The sequence below is a fragment of the Symsagittifera roscoffensis genome, chromosome 6, assembly GCF_963678635.1.
Source record: "Symsagittifera roscoffensis chromosome 6, txSymRosc1.1, whole genome shotgun sequence".
Classification (NCBI taxonomy): Eukaryota; Metazoa; Xenacoelomorpha; order Acoela; family Convolutidae; genus Symsagittifera; species Symsagittifera roscoffensis.
The window spans coordinates 17505716-17521112 of record NC_087067.1 but is presented as its reverse complement, the minus strand read 5'-3'; the positions used below and the strand labels follow the sequence as shown (position 1 = coordinate 17521112).

The following is a 15397-nucleotide window of genomic DNA, read 5'->3' as shown; positions in this document are numbered from 1 at the left end:
GTTTTGGAAATCCCAGGCTCTTACTCATAAAAATTTGTTATAATCCATTTTAATTTATTATAATCCATTAAAATATAATGCCCCTTTTTTATCCATTATATTCAATTTGTTTAGAGTTTTATAAAGAGATAGAGAGAGAGACCATGAAAATCTTCTATAATCGATTATTATCCATGGAACCTCATTGCGAATAGTTTTCTTTTGCGAAGCGCACCTGCAAATCAGTAAAGGTAAATTGGAGAAGTAGGAAACTGGACGTTAGTGAACAAAGGCAATATTTTTGTTTGCTGGGTTTATCATTCACGCTAAATATCAGGTACTAGAAGAAACTATGAAATTTCTGCTGGCTACCGTCGTTTTTCCAAGTTTTGTTTAAATAATAACCGTTTGCACCAAAACAGATAGGAATTTTTGAAGCGTGAAATTTCTCCTCATGTTTTCTCGATTATTTCTGTTCCCAGGCAAAATGAACTTTTATCTTATCTTATTGCCATGTTCCTGCTTATCGACACCTAAAATTGCATTCTTTCCGTTGTTTTTATTTTTTGAAAAAAAACTATTATTTTATTTATGATAAAGATCGCATACAATTTTTTTTGGAAATTCCTTGGGTTTTCATCTTTCTAGTTTTAAATTGAACTTTCTTTCTAGTCATTTTCAAACATTTAGACACAAAGAGTGAGACAGATTATGGTCCTCAATTCGTCTCTCTCAACTTCTCATCTGGCATAATGATGGTGGTCACAGGTGTGATCCAGCTGATCCTCATGGTACTAGTGGGACTGCAGTTCGGCAGATGTGTGGAGACGAAAGACTGCAGGCTGCATGTAGTTAAGATACTGTTTGCCAGTCTTGCTTGTACAGTTCATTTAAATGTCTTGTTTTATCTTTCTTTCTATTTTTTGTTCCCACCAATTGAAAAATGTGAAGGAACTTTGCATTCGCGTTTGTTTAAGTTTTTTTTCTCCTTTTTTTGCACGCAAAATCAGGTACCATAAATAATCATCGGGTTGGGTTGAGTGATATATCTTATCAAAACCCTTTCAGTCTTGATTCGAACGACATTGTAAAATTTCAAAAAAAATCTGTGTTGAGAAAAACCGTTTCAACATTTTTGAGTTTTGGTCCAATTTCGAACGAGTAAAGCGATCGAGTAACCTTCGTTATATATAAATACTGGCCATTTAGGCTAAAAAAACTTGATTTTATTTAGATTAAAACTATTCCTAATACTTCATTAAACGCTTTCTGGCCCATAAAAATTTTCATACAAATTTAAAATTAATAGTGCAAAAAATTAGGAAAAATGTTGGAATTTTTTTTCAATTTTTTGTTTATTAGTTTTTCAAAAATATTTGTAGTATTTTATACCTAATTCACTAACTTTTACGCGTTTGTATAGTTCTATAATCACACCACGCAGAAGGAACGACGCTAAGTTGAAGATTAAAAAGTGTTGTTCTTGTTGTAGTTTTTACGAATGTGGTCAGAACATTCTGTGCTAATTGCACAACAACCGGTTATCCTTATTTTTAGTTTTAGCTGCTTTCAAATTAGAATTGGGCTCTTTTTCTTTTCCCCCATCTGAAAATTTGTACAAGTAAACGTTTTTTGTTCACGTTCACATTGACCGCCCATTGAAAGAAAAACGGTCCCCTCATTCAGTTGAGTTGTGGTCAGTAGTGTGCTGGGGGTGGGGGAGGGGGGGGGGGGGGGGGGGGGGGGGGGGGTAAGGGTTACCGCTTTCCCTCTTCCCTCCTCAATTCTGGTTGAAAAAATTTTCACAGTATCCCCCCTTTGGTATAATTTTACGAGATCCATTTTTGGATGGCCGACCTCAAAATATTTCCAAAGGCGCCTTAGTTGCCAATATAACTAAGCTTGAAGGGGGAGCGCGCGCCAAAAAATGCAATTGTTTGGTCAACATTTTTTAAAAGTGCTCAAAATATCTGTTTTTTCCTAATAAAAACGCCACTGAATAGCGTGAAGCGCTTTCAAACGGCAAAAACTATCTTTTAAAAAACTTAAGCGCTCAGTCTTACCGAACTTGAAAAAAATCAATCGAAAATATTTCACAACTCTAACAAAAAATTGAGACTGGAACAAAATTACAAAAATTGATTCTGAGGTCAAAAACTACATCTAATCACAGAAAGGTTCAAATTTTGGATTAACTTTCTACCCAAAATTTGTTTTAGTTTGTCTTAACTTAATCAGCGGTATTTTGATGCAAGTCACGTACGACCCCCTCTTCAAAGAGGCCGAGAACGACCCGAGTAAAAACGACCAATCAAAAGTGACTGAACTGTTTTTGAGCATACTGACGAGCATTCCAAATAGTGAAGCAACCCAGTTTTCAAATGCAGAACCCACATGGAACTTTGGAATGGTGTGGTTGACTTTAGTTTGTGCCGGAATAGTTTTGCTACTACTTTGTGTTGTAATATTTGTCTATGAAAACCCAAAAACAGCAAAAGAAGATCGATTTAAGAGCGAAGAGTGAATAATGTACTTAAATTAAATCGCAGAAATCATTTATACTACTTAAATTTATGTATAAAATATTGAGAAAAATTGCCGATGATAATCAAGATGAATATAAATACTTTGAATCCAAAATATCAATTTGTTCAACATGGATAATTGTCGAGATGAACTTTTTGCTGCAAAGGGTTGAGACCCGCGACATATATCCAGTCTTTCAAAGTGGTATCTAACGTCCTTTTGATCAGTGGCGGATTATTAGAAGGGGTCGAAGCGACCATAACAGTCCACATTTTGGCTCTATTTTTCGACTTCTTCGACCATTTTCAGCCAACCAACGCTATTTTTTTATTGTATAATCAGACTATATAACCAGCTTAAGGCTTGCAAAAAGGAAAAATGTTTTGGGAAGCACTTGCAGAATTTTGAAAAGCACACTTAGCTGAACAATATTCGTATTATTAGCATTTTGGAAAAAACCTGCATCAATTAAACTTTTTAAAAAAATTAATGAGTCGACTTTTATTTATCTCCCGAGTCGAGATTTTTCACCTAATTTGAAGCAAGATTTGAGCGGTTTGAGCGGTTTTTTTAGACAATTACGCTCAAAATCTTGCTTCATTATGAGCGGTTTGAGCGGTTTTTGAACGGTTTATCAACACCAACGATCCAACCAACAACACGTTAACTAATCTTTTGATGTGTTCCCGAGTCGAGATTTTTCACCTAATTTGAAGCAAGATTTGAGCGGTTTGAGCTGTTTTTTTAGACAATTACGCTCAAAATCTTGCTTCAAAATGAGCGGTTTGAGCGGTTTTTGAACGGTTTATCTAAAAAAACCGCTCAAAAACCGCGCAAGATTTGAACGGTTTTGAGCGGTTTATCTAAAAAAACCGCTCAAAAACCGCGCAAGATTTAATAAGAAATAGTCGACCACGGAGGGATTCGAACCCCCAATCTTCTGATTCGAAGACAGACGCCTTATCCGTTACGCCATGCTGCCCTGAAAACTGGGGAAATGAATACATACATATCCAGGAGTCCACATTTGCATGTGAATTGCATGACGTGCTCTAAATATTACCATAAAATTGGAATGACGGCCTACTAAAACATTTTCAGATTAGGTATTCACCGTGTGTTGCTCTCTGTTAACCAACTAGAAACGAAACACGTTCGATTAGCAGCCAAATGTCTGCTTTCATGTCATCATGTTCATATTGGCTTGGATAAGACGAGGGATTATGATAAGTCCCTGTTTCCGCTTAATAGTCCACAATAATACTACGTGTTTCTTAATTATACGTAGCTGCCCCCCACCTCTTACTAGAGTTAGATGTCCCCTAACTAGAGAGAGAGGGGGCACGTCGTGGTTGGGGGTTACGTGGGGGGATGGTTAAACGTGAGGGGGTTACGTCGTGGGTTGGGGGGTACGTTGAGGGGGGGTACGTTGGGGGGGGGGGGGTGGGGTTGTTGACGTGAAGAGCTGGTCAAAAATGCTGTTTTTGGGCACTTTTTGGAAAATTACTACATATTGGTCGCCCCTGGATGAACGTGTTCGTTCGAGTTTTGCAGAGAAGAGAATCGTTGAGTCTGGGACCTCGACCCGGGAAGACCGCTCAAAGACCGCTCAAAAACCGCTCAAATCTTGCTTGAAAAACCGTTCAAAAATTATCGCAGGAAATGAGCGGTTTTTGGGCGGTTTTTTAAGCAAGATTTGAGCGGTTTGAGCGGTTTTTCCATAAAAACCGCCCAAACCGCCCAAACCGCTCAAACCGCTCAAATCTTGCTGGAAAACCGCTCAAACCGCTCAAATCTTGAGCGGTTTTTGAGCGGGATCTCGACCCGGGTTCTATCAATCTATCAATTATTTTGACTTGTTTGACTTGTTATATCAATCAAATGACTTAAATCGAATGATTATATTTTGGGCGTAAAAATTAAATAAGAGTTTGTAGACATGATGGTTTAATTCCCACCTCTTTTCTTTGAAAGAGGACAATGGACCATCAGTATCATCGATAGTACTCTTCTCCTTTCTGTACTTTGAAGTGCCGTTCCCGACATCCCGCAGCCACTGAGTGATCTCCGGGATGGCCAGATTGACGTAAGCACCCGGTGACCGGCCACAATCGGGGGGCGTAGGACCACTAGACACAACGCCACATTGAAAAATTTTTCCTGAAAAAAATTGGAAATGATCATGTCAGCAAATGTAATTAAATTGATCTCCTGTTTAAATTGTGGGCTATTTTCTGTTATATGGCCCAAAACTGCTCGTTTTGCTATTTTGAAAAACGAATCAAAATGCTCAAATCTGATTGGCTGAAATTGATTCACTCGAAATATTTTTATTAAAAGCAGAAGCTCAATTAACAATATGGCTTTTTTGGGCCGTATAACAGAAAATATCCAAATTGTGTCAGCAAAAATTTATTTGGGCAGTTTTTGGAAGACTTAAACCATGCGATTGCTTCTCAAACAAGGCCAAAATGGATTTTCAATATAAACTAGTCGCAAACTGAGACCCTTTGATTGTGGTTCGGATAGCCATTTTGCTCTATTTTGAGCGCCCAATCATTACATACAACCCATTTCTCTTCAACTACTCAGAGAACCAAGAAATATGTATTAAATCTCCCTAAAACTGCGCAGTGTTTTTACTGGTCTATAGTTTTCTGGGAGACAATAGAATTTAACCTCACCATTTGTGTCTGTGCACTCTAAGGGTCCTCCAGAATCCCCGACACAGGAATCCTTGGGGTATCGTTGCTGGTCATACCCGCCCGCACAGAACACTTTGTCACCCTTATTACAATCAGACACTTTCAATTTCACGTGCTAAAACAAGTACATTAACGAATCTTCCGAAAATGTCAAGGATCTAAGTCCGTTTAGAAGCGGGTTTTTTAAAACATCTTTTTACTGAGACCTTTCCATTGAGATCTCTATGAGCTTTACAATAAATTTTTTCAGACCTTTTCATGGTCCTAAAAAATCCACTCACGAACTTGTTGGTCTTCGAAAGCACTATAAAGACCATAAATTTCAAAATATTTCAGCTTCAAAGGCGCTGTCATCCGGTCCGGATTGGCAAGCGTATTTATAATAAGTATTTATATTTATGGACGCACTGCGTTGATTAATTTAGGTTGGTCAGTTTCCCTTGCGTTAAAGAGTCAAGAAACGTAGCTGAAAGCTCAGAGGTTAAATTAACGATTTACGAATCAGTTGTCTTGTGTTGGTTATATTTGAGGATTCTAGTTAATCAATCCGTTTGGATTCGGTATTTTATAGCTCTCATACCGCGTGGTATGACAGGCGCCTTAATAAAATTTATAGAATCGGTCGGCAAAAAATTATGCCGTTAAAATGTATCAATGTAGGGACTCTTGAGATGCTGAAGGGGTCGACTCCCCAAGGGTCGCGTTATCTTGTATATATCTTGAGACACATATGAAATTTGAAAAACTGATGTAAGTTTTTGAAAAATTGAGATCAAATGAGATCGAAACCCTCTTCACCTAATTCTCAGAAGCAGATATCCTTGCTTAAAATTCGTAGTTGTAAACTCAAAAATCGTGAGCATAACCTCAAATGACCTGAAGAGTTATAGGAGGTCGATCTTGTGGGTCACAGTTCAGTCCTGATTTGCTACATGCTCGTCCCCACCCAGCAGCAAACACAATTTCATCCGGCTTCATGACTCTTTTCACATGTCCTACCATTGCTTATTAGCAGAAGAATCAACTCAATGAACAAATTAATTTCTTCAAAAAAATTTTTTTTTTCTTTTTTTTTGTTTTAAGCAAATTTAATAGTATTCTAAGTAGTATTGTATCGTGTCCCGGATCCTAAGGGGGGGGGGTCCTTCCTAAGGGGGGGGGGGGGTCCTCACGTAAAGCAAAATCCTAGGAAAGGGGTCCTTAATTTTTTGGAGGACCCCTATCCTAGGATTTTGTAAACGAAAGAAATTTTCCACCCAAAAAGCAGAAGACCCCCTACTTAGGATCTTGCTAAGTTTAGCTTAACAACAAGGGACACGATACAAAATTCTTTCTAATTCCAATTTTTGGGGTCCTAATTATTGGTCCTGGTTAATTATATGAATCATATTAATTGTTATATTTGTTTCGGGCAAATGAACTTTCGACCTAGTTGAAATTTGTAAGTGAACGGGGAATTGACTTTTATGGTATATAATAAAAATGCGCCGGCCAATTTGGCAGCGTAGCTTAACTGTTGGCAGCAGTAAACTAATTCCTTAACTTGACCTAAATTTTATGGTGAAAAGGCAGTAAATTGAAATTACTCTCAAAAGGCGGCGGCCGTTTCTGGGCAAAATATACCAAATGATAAATTTGACAAATTTTAAAATAAGAAAAATGAAATTAGAGGGAACTTGGTGTACTGAAGATATTGATAATGAACATTTACAATTAAGAGTGTTTTCAACCGCAGAAAAAAACTCATTTTTCAAATTTTGTAATGAACGCTACGTCGTCTTCCTCGAAAGGGCAAAGGAAATTTCAAAGAAAGAATACGAGTTAATTTTCAAAGAACAATTTTATTTGAGTGAGCTTCAACAAATCTCTTGGTGCATTTCTACAAACCAACAGTATGGTACTGTGAGCGATTTGAATTTTGCTGATTATGAAAACGTATTCGACTATTCGTTTGATTTTACCTCAAAAAGGGTTGATAAAGACTTGGAGAGAAAAATCCGTCTATGTTTCAACAAGCTATCAAAATACAAAAAACTTCCGGTGGTTTATTTAATTATTTACCACCGTTATCTTAATGAGACTAAATGGTATTTGCAAGGTCACTTTTATTTCCACTGGCTTGAAATTCAGCAGGTTGGAGAGGTGTTGGAAAAAATAAATAATGAAATTGCAAAAAAGCAGAGTAACTCCTATTGATTTGAAAATAATTCACGAAATTTATATGTCTTTGAAACAAACTTATCCTGATAATTCTAACCGACGCAACTATTTTCTAGCTGCATGTTCTCTGTTTTTTGTTAGTTCTGATAACCTTAACTACGACATTTTTATTAAGTTGAGACCTTATGGTGGCTTGATTGGTATTGATAACTCTTCCTTGGACAAATACTTGAAAAATTCCAAAATTTTACGATTGCACGCTATTTTGCACGATGCGGCCGGATTTATACACGAATTTTATCAACAGGGTCCCACGTACTGTTACATGTTGCCCTGGAACTGTAACAACAGCTTATTGGGACATTTGAGTGGAATAGCGTTCTGCCTTTTCATTAAGTTGAAAAAACCAGAAGTTTATCATTTACTAGAATGCTAGGCGAGAGATCAGTTGTGCTTGACGTGGAAGGCTTTCGTTACAAGAAAAACGCCTTTGTGGTTAAAGAATTAGCAATAACAACTTCAGACTACAGCGATCGACTCATTTTCCTACCTCCAGTGAATTTCAATATACTACCAAAGCTTGAACAAAAAGCTTACAACTGGTTAACAAATTATTTACACGGTCTCCATTGGGAAAACGGTGATTATCTTTATATAAAATTGAATCAAATACTTCAGAGTTTTGTGCTGAGAAATCCCGGTGCCGTTTTTTACGCTAAAGGAAAAGAAAATACAGAATTTTTGGCCAAGTACTTGGACCGAAAGATTGAAAACCTAGATGATTTAGGCTGTCCTCGGGTTGAAAAATTATATTTTAAAAATTATCCAAGTTGCAATAAACATATTCCACATTACAACTCCAGGAATCATTGTGCCCTGAAGAAAACCAAGGTTTTTTATGATTGGTTGAAAAATGAACAACAGCGAGAGATCAGCGAAAGTGGAGACATACCTATCACCAAATTCAATGCTTTGTGCGTGGATGACTCCAGAGGGTGATATTAAAATTTCATTAACGAGAAGAGAGCGTATTGATTGCATTGGCCAAATTGTTCAGAGGAAGGAGCAAATAATAATTTCCGAAGAAGTGTTGTCTACGTTGAAGAGGTTTTTTCCAGTTATTGATCAATTTGTATACTTCCAGAGATTCAAGTTTATCAGAAATGTTAGCCAGCAAGCGAGGAGTATATCTTCCCGAACTAGTCTTAGTACCCAAACGTCAGCCAGGAGTTCAGATGGATCTAAACAGCAGTGAATTGCCAGATGAGATTAAGACGATTGTGAAAGAGGATACTGTGAAGAAAATAATTTACTACAAAAAAACTGCAAATATCCCAGCAAACTTTGTTTTAGAAATGCATGACATAAATGATAGAGATTTCACACGTTATGAAATTTTTTACTGTTCTCAAAAGTAATTTAATTTTTTACAAGCTTCATTCACAGAGAGAAAAAGTCTAACACAGTCTGTAGAATAAATAGTTTCTCAAATGTCAGAAGCAACAACAGCAGTAGATGAACCTGACGCAACATTAGTAACAGAGTTTGTTTATAACGAGACAAACAGTGAAAAAAAATCATGGAAGTTTTGTAACAATGTAACTTTGCCAAGGTCTGAAGTAGTTTTTGTTGCGCAAATGGTAGTCATTCTAATTTTACTAACTTTCTGCATTCTCAAACTTTCTTTCACTAAATTAAGTTGCGAAGAAACGTCAGTTTGGTTCTCGATTTTATCAGGCTTGGTTGGTTACGTACTACCAAACCCAAGAATATGAATAAAGTGATTGATACTTCGACAAGAATTTTTATGGCGATAGTGGGACCTTCAGGATCCGGGAAAACTGAGTTAATTTTGAAACTTCTGATGGGAAATACTTTTTACCCTAAATTTGGAACCGTTCTTTATCTTTACAAAGAGATGCAACCTGCATTCTCAGAAAAAGCGTCTTCTCGCGAAGTGAACGTGGAGTTCATGAAATTCGACGGATTCGAATCTGTGAGAAAATTAGAAAATGTTCTTCTAGTTTTCGATGATTCATGTGAAGACATCTATAATGACAAGGAATTTGTTAGGTTAGCGACAGCGGGTAGACGTAGAGGGATAGCTGTAATATATGTTAAGCATAACTTGTTTCAACAAAATCGATGGTCGCGTACGATTGATTTGAACACTTCACACATCATTCAGTTCAAATCGCCTCGCGACGTTCAGCAACTAGATCTTTTAGGAAGACAATTGAATGTATCAAAATTTTTGAGAAACTGTTACGAATTAGCTACCAGAGACTCTTTTGGACATCTTCTAATCGACTTGGACCCCCGTACATCAGATTGTTTGAGATATTGTTCAAATATCACACCACCTGGGCCAACAGTTTTTTATTTACCCTTATCTGAAGCAGAAACTACTCCAATCACAAATGAAAAAGAAAAACTTATCTATTCTGCGGCATATGGTACAACTGAAACCTGACCAGCTAAGAAGATTAATTAGAAAAACTTCAAATCGTGAGATCATAACACTTATTTGTGAATGTTTGCTCAATGTAGTCAATGGGAACGTATCCGTTAAAATCGCAAACATCGAACGATTCGAGACAGCATACAAATACTTAATAACTCCAAAAACCAGTGTTGTCAAAAAACGTGCGATTATTTTGAGTAAAGAAGGCTTCCATTTAGTTCGACAAATACTTTATTATTGTTACAAGTACCTCACAACTTAATGATGACTGCTGAAGAATTCATTCTAATTCCGAAACACTTATATGTTAAAGAGCAGCCACATGCTGCACGTGTTCTTCATGATAATAATATTAAACATAAAAATGCTCAACTGTCCTATCTTAACCGGCTTAGACCCCAATTACCTCCACAAACTAGTAAGACTACTGCAACGAAGGAAACATTTACGGATAATGTTGAGCCCCAACAAGAACAGCTTAAACTGTTAACGGACGATGAAGAAGTACCGGCCGAACGTGTTAAAGACGAAATACTAGAAAAGAAACACAATAGACAGACCGAAAGCATTTTAGGACAGTTACAAGTTTTAGAAGACAAAAAATTTGTTAGAGCAAAAACCGTACTTGAAATCATAGAAAATTCAGAAAGAGTAACCATAAACCGTGACAATGAGGTGATATATGTAGATAAAGTACCAACAGGGCTTAAAGCTACAATATTTTTATACGACATACAACAACCAACGAAAAAATTACACAATCCGGCGTTCATTAACATTTTAACTGCTCTCAACTTGAATGAAAACCTGGTAATAAATCGAAATGCCAAACACGCGGTTCAGTCAGCGCCTATTAACGCTCAAGAGAAACGAGAACCCGGACTCTCAAGAACCCGCTCAACGTCGCCCACTTGGCAGGAAAAAAGTAATGCAAACCTTAAGAGAAGTAAAAAACACAAACGAAAAAGTCTCAGCGGTAATAGAAAAACCCAAAGCCAAAAACGTGAAAAAGAGTCAGAAGAAGGCTCTGACTCATACGGAACGCCCCATAACGATTCAGATTCTCCAACGTCAGAAAAGACGAAGGCGCAAACAAAACAATGGGAAAATTACCAAGATTGAAGAAAAATTGTTGAAAACTAAATACAGTGACAAAGGTCCCGCGTTATTTGGTAGTGTGAACAACTTGATAAAAGCAAGCAATTTGTCGCGCAAGAAAGTTAAACAATTCCTTCATACTGAACCTGCTTACCCGAAATATCGAACTGTGATCCGAAAAACGCCGCGGATCAAGGTCATAGTTTACGATATCGACGAAATCTGGTCATTAGATCTGGCCTTTGTTGATAAACTTGCCCAGTACAACCATGATGTTAAGTATCTGCTTGTTGCAGTTGACTGCATGTCCCGCTATCTCAGAGTGCAACCCTTGAAATCAAAGTATGCTACTACAACAGCAGAAGCGTTCAAACTAATGATAACGACAAAACAACCGGAAAAAGTATGGGTGGACAAGGGCACAGAGTTTAAAGGGTCCTTCGAAGCATTATGTAAAAAGAAAGGCATAAACACATATAGCACAGAGAGTGAGAAAAAGTCCGCATTCGCTGAGAGAAATATCCGTTCCTTGAAAAATCTTATTTATAAGTACTTGGAGGATAAATGGACTTACTCATACATTGACAAATTGCAAGATTTTGTCACTGCAATTAATTCGAGAACAAATCGTGTCACAAATCTTGCACCAAATAAAGTAACTAAAAAAGATGTTCCTCGCCTGATTTCATTAAGAGCAGAACAGTCTTTGAAGTTAGTTCGACGTCCAAAGCTTTATGTTGGTGATTATGTTAGACTTGCCAAAGTAGACATACGTTTTCGCAAGGGTTACAAACAATCGTTCACCGATGAAGTGTTTGAAGTTTTTGACATACCAACACGAAATCCCCCAACATACAATTTGATTTATTCTAACAGAGAACCGATTGAGGGAAAATTTTACGAGTCTGAACTAATTCGCGTTCTAGAGAAGGACAATCATGACTGAGGGCACTTCCAACAGCCTTTTCACCCATAATGTTCCCCCTTCCTTCACAATTACCCTAGTTTCATCTGCATCAATGAACGTTTTTAAAGATAACACTCTGGCCAACTTCAAAAATCTCCTGAGTGAAGAAATAAATTTGCAAGGTGAATGGAGAGTAGCAGTTACAGAAATTACCTTCCCTACTCAGATAAACAACGTAACTGACAACAACATTGTGTACTACAAAAAAGATCGGGTTATAGCAAGCATGAAAGTTGAGAAAGACAAGATCTCCAGACCTTACCTTGGAGAAACAGCAAAAATAACAAAAGGAGAATATACGAGCATTGATCAAATACTGGACGAGATTCGTCGAAAGACAGAATTAGAGAAATTGGATTACGTAATAGATCCAATAACCAAACATCTTTCCTTATGGCTGCATTATTGGGAAGGTATAACTTTTTCAAGCCCGCAAATTCCTAGTCTACTTGGATTCAAAGGCGTCAGAGATGGAACTGGTTATCATATAGGTTACAAACAAGGAAGCACGAAACATAGCACATTCTCTACCCAAGATTTTATTGCTGACTATCCCGTTGATGTTTGCGCTGGTACTCAGCTTATGTTTATTTATCTGGACAAACTCATTATCAAATAGTCGGAGACACAAAAGCACCCCTTTTACGAGTCATTGATACAAATCGTCGAGTGAAAAACGGTTACGCATGTACAATTGAACCGAATCATCGTAAATTGTTTAGTAATTTGGCTTTTAAAAAACTTTTGGTCAATAATATTTCCAATATTTCTGTGAACTTGCGCACAGAAACTGGAGGACTTGTTCCTTTCGCTGGAGGGGGAAAAGTTGTTCTGACTTTGAAATTTCAAAAGTTTAGCAATTGATCAAAATGGATTCATATTACCACAACCAAGCGAACCTACCACATTTCTCGGGGCATTATAGACAACGAGGCAGTGGCTTCGGTGCATTAGCCTTGGGAATAGAAAGATTCGCACTTCCACAGGCTCAAAAATTTGTGATACCCGCGGCTAAAAAAATCGGAAAAGAACTACTTCTTCAGGCAGCTCCAGAACTGATAGAAGTTGCAACAAAAAGAAAAAGTCCTAAGCAGGCACTCAAAAGCACCGTTAGAAAAACAATCAAAAAGCAAGTAGGAGGAGGAAGTAGATCTCGGAAAAGTCATCCGAAAAGAACGACGGCGTTTAAACGAAAAACGAGACGCGTCATTCCCAGAAAACGAACTGCACAGAGAAGTCGCTCCGATTTCTTTACAAGGGTTAAAAATGATTTCTAATTTAATCCCGAGTGAAGCAACTCACAGCTCTTTGGACTTATTTGAGAAACCGCCTTTACTTGTCATTTTTGAAAATGCATTCACCCAAAAAATTGGACCTTCCTACTCTCCTGATGGTCCTATGCTCGAGTTTGAAGTACTCGGCGACAGAAATAATTTCATCGATCTTCAACGTACTCGTTTGGAAATAGTTGCACGAATTGTTCGAAGCAATGGAAACGTGCTTCGAACGCATGCTACAGAGGCGGCAAACAGAGATACGTCGTATTTTGTTAACAATCCTTTATCTTCATTATTTTCTGAGTGTACACTGTCTCTGAATGGTGAAAAAATATCAACTACCAATGCTAATTTTCCCCATAAAAGCTTTATTGAGACCGAGTTTTCATACGGTAATGATGCCAAGAAAACATGGTTGGCTTTTCAAGGTTATTATTATGAAGAAAATCCATCAGCCATTGACGGTGCTGGAAGGAGAGCTGATGATGTTACGGAGCGTAAAGGTCTCGTTGCGGCCTCGAGCGAGCTGAAGCTATTTGGTAAAATTGCTTGCCAATTTTTTTTTGTGTGACAAGCATCTACTTAGCGGTGTGACAATAAGATTGTCTCTTAGACGTTCTCCTAATGATTTTGTTGTCATATCTGAAGATGCAGCTAAACACTACAAGGTCCAAATAGTCGAAGCTAACCTCTATGTCAGAAAGATGACTGTGACAGACTATGTTCTCTCATCAATAGAAAAAACTTTGTTGAAGAACCCGGCAATTTACAATTACATCGAAGTAGTACCAAAAACGTTTCTCGCAACTGCAGGAGTACAAAGCTGGCGACAAGAGGATGTTTTTGCAAAAGAACCTGTTCGAAGAATGATAGTAGCAATGAGCATAAACGAAGCATATTTGGGTACTAATAGAACAAACCCTTTTCATTACCAGAAATTTGGGTTGAATGAGATCATTGTGTACAGAAACGGTCTACCCATTGCCGGAACTCCCATCTCAACATCAGAAAATAAAAGAATTTATTACAATACGCTTGAGGCTCTTGATTTTGTTTTAAACACTAGTCATGGAATCAGTCTCGCTAATTATGATAATCATTATATTATGGCTTTTGATCTCACGTCTACTCAGGAGGCTTCACACGATTTTATTCATCCCAAATTGACCAATTGCACTATTTCGCTCGAACTCAAGTTTGACGCAGGTCTCGGTAATAACGTCGAGTTATTGTTTATGGAAGAGCGTGCATCAGCAGTTTATGTGCGTTCAGATAGAAAAATTACCAAAAATACTCTTATGACCTAAGATAGACATGGATAATCTTCAACTAGTAGAAATTATTAACCGTTGTAAGCATTTGAAACATCGTTTTAGAGGTGTTTTTCCGGCAGATTTGCCATGCTCTTCAATACTGAAAAACGATAATACGTTCATGATTATGAATGCCTAACCATCGGATCAACCTGGAACCCACTGGTTGCTTTTTGCTCAAGCTGGAGGACAGATATTCTTCGCAGATCCTCTAGGTAAACGATTATGTGATTATCCCCTCGTGTACAAGAATATGCGACGTACAATTCACGAGGGAAATCAACTACTGTTGAAAAAACCAATACAATCAGCTGATTCAGTGTTATGCGGACTTTATTGTATTTATGTTGCTCATGTTATAATTACAAACAAATTTCCAATAGGTTTCAAACTTAATGATCATGATTTGATAAGATTTGCCAAACATATGTTATTCTAAATTAATTTATTGATGTTTTTTGTAAAATTTATAAATTCGTTTTTTTTTTCAATTCATTCTTATTAAGAACAAAGTTTTTTTTCTGCAAGTTTATGTGAACCGCGAAAAGTTTCATATCAAGTCCTTCGAAATATTAAGGCATGGCCGTTTGGTTTAAGGGGCAATAGCTAACCCGGCGTTGCTCGTCGCTACCCTCCTCGGGAACGCCTCCCGCTTGTGTAGTAACTTTTTTTTTTGATATACAAGAGCGAAAGAAAACCAATATTTAAAACTTGAATTTCTCCTCCATGATAAATTTCACAAACAAAGTGTTTGAATCAATTTCCATACAACCATACCCACTTAAAATTATGTCAATTATTTTAGAAAACTCAGCAGCGTTTTCACCATTCAAAATATTAGTAAAGCGTTCAATTGTTACGTTAGTAATCAGGTCAGTTTGAGTTTGAACAGATTTAGTCTGCGAGCC

At 37.3% G+C, this 15397-nt stretch overlaps 1 protein-coding gene across 2 annotated transcripts in view; it reads right to left on the bottom strand.

Moving 5' to 3' along the window:
* The window catches only part of LOC134848315 (lysosome membrane protein 2-like), a 146340-nt gene extending 142933 nt beyond the window's left edge, over positions 1-3407 (bottom strand). For both annotated transcript variants that reach the window (XR_010162922.1, XM_063865714.1), the window contains exon 1: positions 3398-3407. The gene's annotated coding sequence lies outside the window, so the exon portion shown is untranslated. The remainder of the gene's footprint in view (positions 1-3397) is intronic.
* Between the last annotated feature and the right edge of the window lie 11990 nt (positions 3408-15397).